Genomic DNA, 15,120 nt, shown 5'->3' with positions numbered 1-15,120 from the left:
AACCTCCAACCTTTCAGTTAGTAGCCAAGTGCATTAAGCGTTTGCACTACCTAGGGACTCCCAGGCTATTCATAAAAAAAAAAATAGTCCTGGTTTATTCCACTTAGTGTGAATACTCACATGATTCAGTAAAGATTTATTAATGTGTTTGATTATGAGATATTGCCCCAGTCCTTATTCGACCTTATTTTTCTATAACCCAGAAAATTCTGAATACACCTGACCCTTTGAGTTTCAGGTAAAATTTTGTGGACTGTGGTAGAAAGAGTATAACCTTGAAGTCAGATAAATCTGCGTGTGAATCCCACTTCACTTAACCTCTTGAAACGTCAGGGATTTTTTATTTTTATTTTTATTTTTTAAACTCTAAAACAGGGCTCAAAATAGATAGCTGATAAGACTGTGACATCTTTACACCCATTCCTCTCTTATTGACATGGTTAGGTTTCAAACACCAGGTCGTTATGTGAAAATTGGCATTATGTGAAAATCAGAGTAGCCTAGGCCTAAACAACATTGTGTTTGAGAGTTTACTTTAGCCTACCATACTCAATGTGAAATGGAGGAGGACAACATCAGATCACAAAATGGAGGATGACTACATCATTACATAACTGCCAAACCACTGAGAATCATGGCCCAGCCAAGGTGACACATAACCTTAACCACCACAGCCAGCGTTATTCTCGCCTCACACAGTGGTATTTGTTACTGACAGATATATGCTGTTAATGTGCAAAGTAGTCGGATAGCAGACTTTTTGCTACTGCCGTAAATTGGAAATGTTGGATAATGAGACAGTCGATAAGTGAGGAATGGGTGTAGTTGTACGAGTCACACATTTAAAACTCAATGCATCGAAAATTGGTGTCATCATTCGCCTCTCCCCCTAACTATCTGCTTCTCTATTCCCTATCTCAGGGCATGGCACCAACTTCCATCCATTTGCTCAACCCAGAAACTTCAGCACCATCCTCAGTTTATTCCAGACAGAAAGGGGAATGATGATAATCCTAAAGGATTTTATCTTAAGAATAAATGAATGCTCAGGTTTGTCATGCATAAACCCACTTAATTTATTGCAAGGTAGTCATGGCAAGGCCCACAAGTAAAACCTCAAGACATTCATTTAACATTGGAGAATCAAAATTAATAATTACAATGTTAGTTTAAATGAGAGAGTCCAAATCTTTAGACTTCAGGCTTTTGCTTTTAATGAGTGGTCTCGGGGAAGAGACTTCACCATTCCTGGAACTCAGAGGAGGTCCCTCATAGCTAGATTCCAAGGTCGGTTGTGGTGAGTAGCATCTCATCAGTCTCCTCAGTCTTCAAATGGAGAGTCAGAGAGAACTTTGCTTCTGACTTCTCCAAAAATGAGGAGAAATCCATGGGTTTATATAACCTGTGTGCTGTCATGTTCAACTGTAATTGGTATGTTTTATTGCCAGTTAAAGAATTGTTGTGTGACATGTTTGTATTTTGTTAATTTATATTATGTTTTATTGTCAATTAGAGAATTGTTGTATGTCGTATTTATATTCTTGTTTACTACATGTTTCAAGTCCAAGTTAATCAATTAACATTAAGAGAAGTATGTGAAGGTTATAAATAACATCTTTAAATTGGACTGTGCACCTGCACTCTGTAATAATGGAATGTAACATTAATCAAATCTTCCTCTGGGAGGTTTCTTGAATTTTTGTTCTGGTCACTTGCTGAAGCCATTGTGGTCTGCCTCTTTATGTGACTTGATATTGACTGTTGTCTCCAAGCCATCAATAAGTTATTATATTTGTTTATTTTATGTTTGCTTACTGTGTCCTAGCTTCTCGTATTGTTTTGTTTTGATATGCCCAAATAGGCTGGTCATGTGAGCTAGTTTGGTTATTGATACCTTTGAAGTTCTCACATCCTGTCACCAGGTGGTCAGAGCTGCTAGTTGGTATCTGAGCCCAGGAGTCCATTTATTTTTCTTGCGTGCATTCAGCTCAGGTGTCCAGGTCGTCAGTTACTGAGTGTGTGGTGCAGGCTCTCACCTACAGTCCTAGATGGGCAGAGATACATAGGTGTGATTGGAGTAGGCACAGGTTTCTGGCTGTAGTAGGGGGCTATGTGCTGAGCAAGGTAGGGGGCTGATGGCCGCCCCTGAGTGCCTGGGTGGAAGGCGTGTCCCTCTTTTCCAGAGCACATAGATGAGTGGGCTTTGCAACCAGACTTTGGGCACCCAGTACTGTTGGCTGTAAAGACTGGGAAGCACCACTTATTCTTGGACCCCTGTCATGGGTGGAACAACCAGTCCTCAGGCCCCTGATATGAATAGGTGAGGAGCCTGATTAATAGGCAAGGCAGTGTCAGATTGTTACCGGAATAATGCTCTTGCCTCTTACTGGTCAAGAATAAGCAGGTAAGGCACGTAGAGTTTTCCACACAAGCAAAGCTTTATTGAAGAGGCTTGCAAGCGGAGAGGAAGAAGGCCTAGAGCAACGCATACCCCTGTCTCACAAAACAAAAGACGGGCCTGAGTTTTTAAAAGTTTTTGAGCAGGAAAAGATTCATGTTTATTCATAGGCACAGGAGGGGATATGTTAACTCAGGTGCTCACGCAGCAGCCTTTCAAGATGGCTCCTGTCCTGGAGGCCTCTGGGATTCGTAGCATGACTTATTATGCAGTGTTGCGCCTGCACAGTCTCTCACTTCCCGGGTTCAATTCCCTGGCTGGGACCGCAGCCCCTCACTGCCCCTGGTGGAAGGTCACACAGTGGTCACAGGTGGATGTTCTGCACATGTCCCTGGGGCTGGCTTTCTCCAGCTGCCTCTGAAAGGCAACTTTAAAGAAGTTTGTGAGCTATTTTTAGATACCCTGCCCCTTTGTTCTGGGGAATGGCTTTGTTTCTGCATCCTGGCCGGTTTCTTGTTACTTTGGAGATTTGGGGGCCCTTCTGTTCCTTGTCTTACTAAGTCCCTAGGTTCCACACCCAAACCCCATTACCTCCCTGATAGTATAGCCTATCTCTCTTTTACTTGTTTCTCCTCTAACCACACCAGTCTCCATGTTATTCCTCAAACAGGCACCCTCCGATCTCAGGGCCGCTCCCTGTCTTAAAATGTCACGAATCTGCCACTCTCCTTTAACTTTTGCAGTTGAGAATAGGCTTCAGGTATATACCCTGTTATATTATGCTAATGAGGGTCTATGCTGTTGAAATGGACCCACACAGGTCTAGGCAGGGGTGAAAGTCATTCAAAGTCTATGGACCACTTATGCCAGTGCCTAGGCAAAGGGGGCTGTGCCTGCCTTGAGTTCACAGCTCAGGGGAGCTGGCAGATTTTTTTCTTTTTATTTACTTTAGATGAAGGTTTATGGAACAAACTAGTTTCTCATTAAACAGTTAGTACACATATTGTTTTAAGACATTGGTTAACGACCTCGCCGCATGTCAACACTCTCCCTTCTCAACCTTGGGTTCCCTATTACCAACTTTCCTGTTCCCTCCTGCCTTCTAGTCCTTGCCCCTGGGCTGGTGTGCCCCTTTAGTTTTGTTTGGCAGATTACTTTTTCCTTGTTTATTAATTTGTTCCTTCTCCAAAGGTGGGAGAGTGGCTCGGGGTGTGTCATGGGTCCCACTCTTGGCCCAGGGAGTGTGGCAATCGCTGAAGCCAGACCAGGACCACAGCAGAGCAGGGAGGGGGTTGGTAAAGGGCAGAGAGGTACTTACCAGAGAGAGGAAGGATTTTTTTGATTCCACGAGGTAGGTCAGATGCTTGCAGCTAACTTTCACAGATTCAGTGCTGCTTCTCCCTGGTTCTGGAGGCTTGTGCATACTCTCTGTTGCTCAGTTTCTACCAGTATGGAGAATGTGTCCCGAGTGTTACTGTTTGCCTTACCCTGCACGCACTGGCTGACCCAGCCTGCAGGGTGCCGGCCAGGTCAGGTCTGGCAAATCCACACTGCTTCTGAACTGTGTCTCTCTCCCCCTGCTGCTCAGTCTGACTTCTCAACTTTGTCTTTGATGTTCAGGGCTCCTAGATCCTTGTATATAATCGATTCACTTGTTTTTTCGGGTCTTTGTTGTAAGAGGGACTACAGGAAGTGCCTGAATATTCCTCACCTCCATATTTTTAAAGATTTTTTAAATGGACAAACTTTTATGAGTACATGGTTCGTCTATTCCAAGGCTAAAGGCTGCACTTATCATTTGTTTATAAATTGTTTCCAATAAACAGACATTACATCAGATGGATTTTCAGACCGGATAAATATATTAAAACTTTCAAAAGTCAAGTAGATTCCACAGAGCTCTTGGAGGCCAAGTTCACTTAGAATACACGCAAATCAAATAAAAATGCACTAGACCAACTTCTTTAAAAATAAACAGGAAAAACATTCAGAATTATTTTAAAATGCTATAAAGTGTACTTGTAATTACTGCATTTTTAAATGATCGAAGCCTCAGTGGTCACAGTGAAAAACAGTGTTCTTCAAACAAAGGTAATTTTGTGGGAATCATTAAATTAATTGTGGAATTGTATTCTATTTTTGCATAAAGAATTGGAAAAAGTATCAAAATAAAAGAACAAGTGTGACATAATTATCTAAAAATTTATGAAAGATTAATCAAAATATTGGGAAAAATGTGCAAAATAAAGTGATGAATCAAAGGACTAAACCAGATATCCTTAAACAAAAAAACTCATTGCTATTTAGTTAATTCCAACAAAGTGACCCTATGTATTACAGAATAGAACTGCTGTATAGGTTTTTCTTGGCTGTAATCTTTATGGAAGTGGATCGCCAGGCTTTTCTTCCTCAGCACCACTGGGTGGGTTGGAACCACTAACCTTTATGTTAGTAGCCACAACTCCATTATTTAGAGTCTACGCTGGATGTTACAAACATAATCAGATGGCGATTGTTGTGCTTGCTCTATGTTAGTAATTGAAACACCCATGAGTGATTTTTAAGTTTTTCGCCAACTGAAAACCACATATTTGTGACTTTATTCAACAATTGCTATCTTCTGTTGAACAGTATTCATGGTCAGTTGTACTAGAATTCAACTGTTACAATAGGTGAGGGCAAAGGGCTGCAAGCATTCTTTATTTTGTGGAGAACAAGCTGCCTCCATAATACCTGAAGTTGTCGGCTACTTCAGTATTTTGCAAAAATATTTTCCTTTTTGGGTTCCTTTCATATACGGAATATTTATTATTATTATTATTATTATGCATTAGGTGAAAGTCTACAGAGCAAATTAGTTTCCCGTTTAATACTTTGCGCCTAAAGCCTATATGGAGTGTTCTAAGGAAACGTGCCAACTTGGATTTCTCTTTATAAAGTCAAAGTGTATGAGATGGTATTGCATCATAAAGCTGTTCTAAGTCTTGCAATATGGATACAAAAACGTTTTAAGGATTCTAAAACATATTTTTCAAAGACTCAGGTAAGAAATCCAAACACAATCAGATGCAAAACATTTTATTCAAAAAGATAAGGAAATTGGATATGCCACTTTAATTGCAATTTAGAGGGTATTCCAAATTTGAAGTATTTCAATAAATCAAAATTAGAAATCATAAAACTCTAATTTGGACTCATCAGGATTACTTTCTTATAGCATCTTACCAAAAAAAAAAAAAAAACCCCAATCCACTGCCATTGAGTCAATTCCAACTCATAGCAACCCTATAGGACAGAATAGAACTGCCCCATAGGGTTTCCAAGGAGCAGCTGGCAGATTTGAACTGCTGACCTTTTGGTTAGCAGCTGTAGCTCTTAACCACTGCATCACCAGGGCTCTATACACTAAAGAACTGAGAGCTAATTCAGATTAATGTGAAACAAAAATGACAGAGAAATTATTCTGAGATTGAGAAGCTAATTGCTACGAAAAATTTGCAGATCATATACACCAAAAACTGTAACACAGTATAAGAAAGAGAAACATTTTGATTAGATGTAGTGAATAACTCTTGAATTGTTCGAAAATCACTTCAGTGATGAGCAACAAATCTCATGAACACATTGGAAAAAGATTTAAATTCCTTGCTAATTTATATGAAAACTGATGATGAAACAGACATACAACTTCCAGTAGGACACTCCAGCAAGGACGTCAGTGACACTACTGTGAACATATTGATGACAATTGGTTAATGAGTGTTGTCAATTCAAAAAACATTCAAGATAGTCACTGCACAAGAAAACTTAAAATGTCCCAATATCTCACAGCTTGTATATGAAACAAACTTAGTAAAGATTTTCCAAATTCGACATCAAGCTGAAAAATGTACATGACATTAAAAATAATGATTTGTGAAGCTGAAAAAAACTTTTTCATAAATTATTAATAACTAAAAAAAAAAAAATCACTAATCTCAACCAACAATACCAAAAAAAAAAAAAAAGACTGAATTATCTTTCTGTTCATGCTGTGCTGCAGCTGTTTGCTGTTGGTTGCTGTTGAGTCGATTCCGGCTCATGCCACGGACAAATTATATCACAAAACTGTAGTCATATGGACAATCAGTATGAAGCCAAAATATGGAAGAGGAAGAGGAAAATTATTATAGAGGTGATTTTTTTCTGCTTTTAAATAAGTACTCACTCTGTGTCTAATTTTCGGTTCATAATTTTGTTGTGTTGTTGTTAGGTGCCGTCCAGTCTGTTCTAATTCATAGCAACCCTGTGTACAACAGAACGAAACATTGCCCCATCCTGTGACATCCTCACAGTCGTTATTATGCCTGAGCCCGTCGTTGTAGCCACTGTGTCAATCCATTTCATTGTGGGTCTTCCTCTTTTTCACTGACCCTCTAATTTACCATGATGTCCTTCTCCAGGGACTGGTCCCTCCTGATAACACGTCCAAAGTACGTGAGACGAAGTCTTGCCATCCTCGCTTCCAAGGAGCCTTCTGGCTGTAGTTCTTTCAAGACAGATTTGTTCATTCTTCTGGCAGTCCATGATATATTCAATATTCTTGGACAACACAATACTTCAAAGGTGTCAATTCTTCTTCGATCTTCCTTATGATGTCCAGCTTTTGGACGCGTATGAGGCCATTGAAAACACCATGGCTTGGGTCAGGCCCACCTAGTCTTCAAGGTGACATCTTTGCTTGTCAACAATTTAGAGTTCTTTTGCAGCAGATTTGCCCAAGGAAATGCGTCTTTTCATTTCTTGACTGCTGCTTCCATGCGTGTTGATTGTGAATCCAAGAAAAATGAAATCCTTGACAACTTCAAATCTTTTCTCTGTTTATCATGATGTTGTTTATCGGTCCAGTTGTGAGAATTTTTGTTTTCTGTATGTTGATGATCTTCACCAGTAAGTACTTCAAGTCCTCTTCACTTTCAGCAAGCAAAGTTGTGTCATCTGCATATTGTAGGTTATTAATGAGTCTTCCTTCAATCCTGATGCTGCATTCTTCTTCATATAGTCCACCTTCTTGGATTATTTGCTCAGCATACAGAGTGAATAAGTATAATGAAAGGATACAACCCTGACGCACACCTTTCCTGACTTTAACCCACGCAGTATTCCCTTGTTTGGTTCAAACAACTGCCTCTTGGTCTTTGTACAGGTTGCTCCTGAGCACAACTAATTGCTCTGGGATTCCTATTCTTTGCAATGTTATCCATAATTTGTTATGATCCACACAGCTGAATAACTTTGCATAGTCAATAAAACACAGGTAAACATCTTTGTGATATCCTCTGCTTTCAGCCAAGATCCATCTGACATCAGCAATGATATCCCTTGTTCCATGTCCTCATCTGAATCTGGCTTGAATTTCTGGCAGTTCCCTGTCGATGTAATTTTACATCTTTTAAATTAAAGTGGACTCCCTCCGAATAGTATAACTCCCAGGCCCCAGAAACATGGATCTGTCTCAGCAGCTTTGGTTTCCGTGATGGCCACCTGCCTGGCTTTCCTCCTAATTCACTCCCTCTTTCCCTACTCAAGGTCCTGTGGAGCAAAAGGTTTGGGCTTGACTGCTAACCTAAAGGTTGGCGGTTTGAACCCACACAGCAGCACTGCCGGAGAAAGGCCTGGTAAAGTGGGAGAAAGGCCTGGCGTTCTGCTTTAGTAAAGAATAAAAAGAGAAGAAAACCCTATGGAGCAGTGCTACACTGTGACACACGTGGTCTCTGTGAGTCAGAATCGACCTGGTGGCAACATGTTTGGTTTCTGTTCCTTCTTTTCAACCTCTAAGTGCTGTGATGCCCCAGGGCTCTGTCCTGGGGTCCCCTTCTCTGCCCCGCACACATTTTCTCTCTAGGTATTTTGATCAGGGTGGCTGTAAATACTATCTATATGCCAGTGGCACCGAGACTGTAACGCAGCCTTTTCTTTTCTCCCAACTTCAGACTGCCTATTTGCCTATTTGATCACTTGAATGCCCAAAACAGAACTTTTGATATCCATCTGAAGTAAATAAGCAAACAAAAGCAAAAACTGCTTCCCTCTCAGATTTACCAACTCAGGAAGAGGCACCAACAGCCACCCAATTGCTCATGTCAAAATGACCAGTGGTTACCCCTGATTGTTTCCTCCCCCCACACCCTTCAATTCCAAGCCATCACCAAGTCCTGTTGACTCAACTCTCAAATCATTTCTTGAAGCCACCCATTCCTCTCCTTCTGTGCCGCACATATCCTAGGCCAGGCCACCAGCCTGTGCACCTGAAAACAGTCTCCCAGCTGGTATCCCTGCCTCTCCTTTGACACTCCCACAATTCATTCTCCACAGGTACAGCAGCTATCCTAAGTTAGATAACGACCTCCCTTTGCTTAACAAACCTCCTTTTGCCCCATCACACTCATAGGAAAATCCAAGTCTTTCCTCTGGCCTATAGGGCCCTGTGTGGTTTGACCTCCATCCCCCTTTCCAAAGCCATTTTTTACCACCAAAAAGCCAGTCTTGATGAGTTGACCCTGAGTCATAGCAACCCCATGTGTGTCAGAGTAGAACTGTGCACTATGGGATTTTCAGTGGCTGAAAATCAGAAGATCACCCAGCCTTTCTTCCGAGGCACCTCTGGGTAGACTCCAAACTGCAGAGCTCTTAAGTCTTTTACCACACTCCTCACTAAACACATTCAGGTGCCATCAGTCTTTCTGCTCCTTGAACCCCCGCACCCCTAACCTGGTTATTTCATTGTTTCATTGGGCCAGGTGTTCCTTCTACTTGGAATGTTCTTTCTTCAGGGCTCACTTTCTTCTTTGTCATTCAGTACTTATTTGAGTGGTTCTCCATGGAGGCCTGGGCCCAAATGCTGGCTCTGCTGCTTGCCAGCTGTGTGACCTTGGCCAAGTAATTTAACTTTTCTGTGCCTTAGTTTTCCCACTTGAAAATCAGAATGATAATAATAGTACTCCCCTATTAGCTAGGTTGTGAGACCTAAAAAGAATTAATCTGTGCCAAGTGATGCCTGACATATAGTAAAACCCTTTATCCTGTAAAAAAAAAAAAAACCCAGTTATTGTCAAGTCAGCTGTGATTCGTGGCGACACCACGTGTATCAGAGTAGGACTGTGTTCCACAAGGTTTTCAGTGGCTGATTTTTTGGAAGTAGCTCACCAGGCCTTTCTTCCTTGATGTCTCTGGGTGGACTCGAGCCTCTAACCTTTTGGTTAACAGCTGACTTTGTTAACCATTTACACTACCCAGGGACTCCAAACCCTTATAAGGTTTAGCCATTAAGGTCCTCCCTTTTCTTACATTGCCTCATTTTCTAAATATTTGTAAAATGTGGTGCTGCCCAGTATGACCCCCCCACAGTGGCTGACTCCTGATACCAAGGGCTCTGATGCCTGGTGTCCTTGCCCATCAAGGCACAACCACCCATGTGGCTAGCACCGACCCAGACAAAGGCTCTGCCACAGCTGAGGCTGCCAATGCTTGTGACAAGGATGCCACCTCCGGCTGCTTCCACAGCATTCAGCATGTTTTCCATCTCTGTCAAAAAAGCGTGTACTGTTGCTGTTAGAGCCTCTCCCAGCCCCCATACTCCAGTGAGGTTTCGGGGACCCCTCCTGATCATCTGTGAGGATTGCCTGAGGTGGGGGTGGTGGTTAAAAGCTTCAGGTAGGTTCAGGAACTAACAAAAGATCCAGTTGGACTGGGTATAATTTTTATTTACGGCAATAGTGGAAGGAAAAAAGAAAATACAATGACTGTTTATTAACAGTTAAAAGTAGAAATGATTATGGGAGAAAACAAGGAACCTAAAGTAAATCAAGTCAATTCGACAGTATTTGTTGTGTATCAGGAGCCCCTGGGTGGTGTAAATAGTTAACACACTCAGCTGCTGGCTGAAAGGTTGGAGGTTCAAGTCCACCTAGAAGTGCCTTAGAAGATAGGCCTGGTGATCTACTTCCAAAAAATCAAAATCAATCATTAAAAACTCTATGGAGTGCAGTTCTATTTTGACACACATGGAATCGCCATGAGTTGCAGTTAACTGGTTGGCGATTGTTTTTTCTTGTGTGTCAACTCTGTGCTAGAACGGCGCCAGGCAGGCTTCCCTTCACTTTTCACATCACAGTGTGCATTGAGGATGATAATATTGTATTGACTCAGGTAAACCGACAAAGCAGATCTGACCAGAAGGACCAATCCAGGGGCTCCCACCCCAGGCCCTGATTGCCTGTCCTGAGGGCTGAAGGAGATCACTAACTCCGTACACCTGTAACCCTTTTATGGCACACCCGTTGGGAAGTTCTTGGAAGAGAAGATGTGAGGGCCAGATAACTGAGAAGGGTTTCACAGAGAAGGCGAAGTTAGAACTTGGCTTTGAAGGGTGAGTAGGTTGGAAGTAAGGAATTGATGGGAAAAGATGTTCCAGGAGGGGAAATGATATGAGCCAAGGCATGGAGGTGGTAGAGACAGTGACAGATGGCAGCAGAGGGTTGGTGTTGAAACACAGTGGCAATTTATGCAGACTAGACCCAGAATCTACCACCTGTCAGTTCGTCGTCCTGTGGTGGCTTGTGTGTTGCTGTGATACCGGAAGCTATGCCACTGGTATTTCAAATACCATCAGGGTCACCCATGGAGGACAGGTTTCAGTGGAGCTTTCAGGCTACGATGAAAGGCCTGGTGATCTACTTCTGAAAATTAGCCAATGAAAGCCCTATGGATCACAGCAGAAAGTCATCCAATAAAATGCTGGAAGATGAGCCCCATAGGTTGGAAGGAAGTCGCTACACCACAGCCATAACAGTGGGCTCAAACATACAGATGATGGTGAAGATGGCGAAGGACTAGGTGATGCTTAGTTCTGTTATATTTAGTTATGTAACAAGAAGCCCTGGTGGAGCAGTGGTTAAGCACTTGGCTGCTAACCAAAAGGCAGCAGTTCGAACCCACCAGCCATTCTGCGGGAGAATGATGTGTCAATCTGCTTCTGTAAAGATCTGCAGCCTTGGAAGCCCTATAGGTCAGTTCTACTCTGTCCTTTATGGCTGCTATGAGTAGGAATCGGCTGAGCAATGGGTTTGGTTTGATTTTAGTTATGTAACAGAGCTGACTTGATGATAATCAATGACAGACCCAAAATAGAGAAAGCCTGGAAAATAACCACATTTGGGCTCAGGAAGGAAGGTGGGAAATATTTTTAAAAGGCCTATGTTTTGAGGAGCGTGAACGAACAAACAACTCTGTACAATGCTGGTGGAGTGTAAATGGTATCACCTCTCTGGGAGAAATTTGGCAACGTCTGCCCAAATTAAAAATGCGTATGTCTTTTGACTCAGGAATTCCAGGAATTTCACTTTGCAGAAATTTCCTTGAATTTCACTTCTGTGCACTGGCAGAATGGTACATACAAGATTATTCACTGTACCACTTTTGCAATAGCAAAGGTTGGAAACAAGATTTGGAAACAACTCGAATATCCACTAATAGGTGGCTTATTAAATTATGGCACCTCCACAAAATGAAAAACTGTGTAGCTGTAGACAAAGAATGAGAGTCCTCTATATACTTCACATTCTCAAAGATATTACATAGGAAAGGTGCAGAAAACAATGTTTAGCATGTCCGTGTAGGTGCAAAAAGTGGGGGAAAGAAAGTGTGTGTGCATGTGTGTATGTGTGTATGTGCGTGTTGGTGTGTGTATTTATTTAAGCATAAAGTAAAGAATACTTAAAAAGACTGATAACACTGGTTGCTTCTGGGCCAGGAAACTGGTTTCTAGGATTCATGGGTGAGAATAAAACTTTTATAGTATATTTTATTCTTCTCAAATTTGAACTCATGTGGATCTAGTGTGTATTTAAAAAATAAGTAAATTAAAACTGAGAAAAATCCCTTGGACTAGTTAAAAGAGTGAAACTTGTTTTAAAAATTTTATAATTACCCATTCTTGAAATTCACAGCAGTCTGGATCCTAGATGCTTTAGGCACACAAGACATTTCTTATAAGAGAGAAAAAAAAATTACACCAGTTTATTTCCTTTAAACTAGACCTTTGCTTCTACCACCTTTATGAGTCTTCTGAATTCCTGCTTTCATATTAAATATTCCAGTGATAGCCACTTGGTTCCACTTTAATTCAAAATCTCCTAACATCATCTGCCCTTAATTAACCATCCCCAAACATTTGATTGTGCTTATTTTTTATATGGGTTTAAACGAATTGTACCATTCAAGTCCCAGACTGAAACTCATTACATATGGAAATCGTGATTATTCACATCATTTAATTCTGTCCATTCGGTCTAGGTGCTCAGTAAAGACGGAGCAATAATCCTCCCACCAAGTCTATCAGCAAGTGATGCTGGGGTGGTCCTCTTGATCTTGGCAGAAGTAATAAGTCTATCCATTGTTTTTCTCCCTGAAGAAGAAATTGAAAATTGCCAAACCCACATTTCCCATCGTTCCAAGTCTCTGTCCAGCCACACCCTGTCTGGACATAAAAATGCAACCTCATACTGGAGCTTGTTATTGGTAAGTGCTTTCAGACACTAGTAAGCTACTCCTTCCTGTCCCGTGATCCTCACCCCGCAAAAAGAGAAGAAACATTGTAGGCTATATTTTTTAAATGATTCTGATGAAGCATGCTAAAAAAACACCATGCTTAAGTAGTTTAAATCCACAATTGGGCCAGTGAAGCAGATGTTCTTGAAATAACATCGTTTATCAAGACGTAGTCTAATCCCTTGGTGACAAAGGAAAAGAAAAATACCTCATCATTTAATTGTGCTACCCTGGCAGGAGGGCCCTGGTTAAATTCCTTATAAAGGACTGCTAGGTACCACCTGCATTCGTGTTGTAATACACATTGCTTGAAATATTCTACCTTTTCTCTGGGCCCTGGATTTTTGTGTTATAGTTGTTCTTGTAAGAGTTGTAGCTGTGTTTTAACAGATTGCTACATTTGCTATAACTGCAGGTTCCGAACTACCCAGACTAGTAAAAGTTGAGGATCTTACACCCGGAGCAAAGCATTGCCTCCATCAGCCTGCTAGGAACTGGTAAGAATACAGGGAGGTGGCGGGGGCCACAGGGGCCAAGACCAGTCACCCCTGCTTCCTGCCAAAGGGCAGGCATAGCTAGGCCTTTCAGTAAGTCAAAGGGGGGTTTCGATGGCCTTAAAATAATCTGCAAATCTTATATAATCCATAGATGCAAGTAGCATTTAGCAATAGGAAAGTAAAGAAGATATCAGAGCCAATTCTGCAAATATTTTTCTTGCTCAACCATAATGTAGGGTTTCAATGATTTTCTTCTTTTTTATTGTGGTAAAAAAATACATAGTAAAACATTTGCCAATTTGACAATTTTTGCACGTATAATCCAGTGACTCAATGATTTTCTTTTTTAGCCAATGACAATCTTGTTTATTATCACAGGAGTATCAAGGAACATGCTCTTTGGGAGCCAATGTAGCACGTTAAACGTGCTGAGAAATTACTCTGACATGTGCGGACAATCTAATTTCTCGGTGTTTAGCGCCAAACGCCTGATTCCCAACTCCTCCCACTAGGTGTCCAAAACAAATACTCTTGAAACCCAGAAGAGAGCACTGGGAACTGCTTGGACGTCTGTAGGAACTGCCCGGTTTCCGATGCAGTTTCTAAATATGTCCTCTAGGTGTCTTCAGTGACCAACATTCTTGGAGAGTTTCCTGCCGGTCGGCTGGCAGCCCTTCAGCTGGTTAACAACAGGTTCTGTAATCGCTTCTGTGAGCATTTTTATTACCCAGAATGAAGTCTTTCGGATTCCATATTCGTCTGTTGTGTAACAAGTACTTTTAAACACTAAAAAGGATTTTTACATTTATCTTAGCTAAAATACTGATCTTATATTTTTATGTCACTTAACTCAGGAGACTTTCTGAGTATAAGTGCTTTAAGTTAAATTGTTTAAAAAAAAAAGCAACAAACCCTAGAGGCTAAAGAAAGCACATTTCTTGGGGCGGGGGGAGCTGTAGGAGATAAAATGTGTGAGTATTGAAAAATATGGATCTAGTATGTATTATGCAAATTAGAGTGGGCACATGAGACAGAGCCCCAGAAAAAACGGTGCAGTGGGCTTAGACATTCAGGCAGTGAGCCCCACACTGCACTCTGTTTTCTTACTGTAGGTGTGGGCTTAGGAAGAATTCTAAAAATATATTGAATGGGGAGATCATGTGGTTCTTTAAGCCTAAGGTGAAGTGTCTGAGGAAGGGGATGTGATCTGGGATTTGACACTGATAAAGTGGGTGGGATCAACATACATTGGCTGGGCTGGGTAGTTCTTGTCACAGGGCAGAAATCTATCTGCAAGGCTGCATGACACTTGTGTAAGATATCGATGACCCAGCAGAAGGTTACAACATCTAAAAATGTCACTTTCAATATCTTAAAATTCACATTCAATAAGCAAAACACTCTTCAATTATAATTAATAGACAAAAGTAAAACATCTCATGAAATCATTTTCTCTTTATTCCTTTGTCCCTGTTGTTGTTAGCTGCCATCGAGTTGGCCCCTGACTCATGGTGACCCCGTGCACAATGGATCGAAATGCTGCTCAGTCCTGTGCCATCCCCATGATAAGTCGCAGATTGGACCTCTTTGTTCCCAGGGCTACAGACTATAAAAGCATTTCACTTTTTAAACTTTTTA

The sequence above is a fragment of the Loxodonta africana genome, chromosome 16 (assembly GCF_030014295.1).
Source record: "Loxodonta africana isolate mLoxAfr1 chromosome 16, mLoxAfr1.hap2, whole genome shotgun sequence".
In the NCBI taxonomy this organism is placed as follows: domain Eukaryota; kingdom Metazoa; phylum Chordata; class Mammalia; order Proboscidea; family Elephantidae; genus Loxodonta; species Loxodonta africana.
This window is presented reverse-complemented; position numbering follows the sequence as displayed.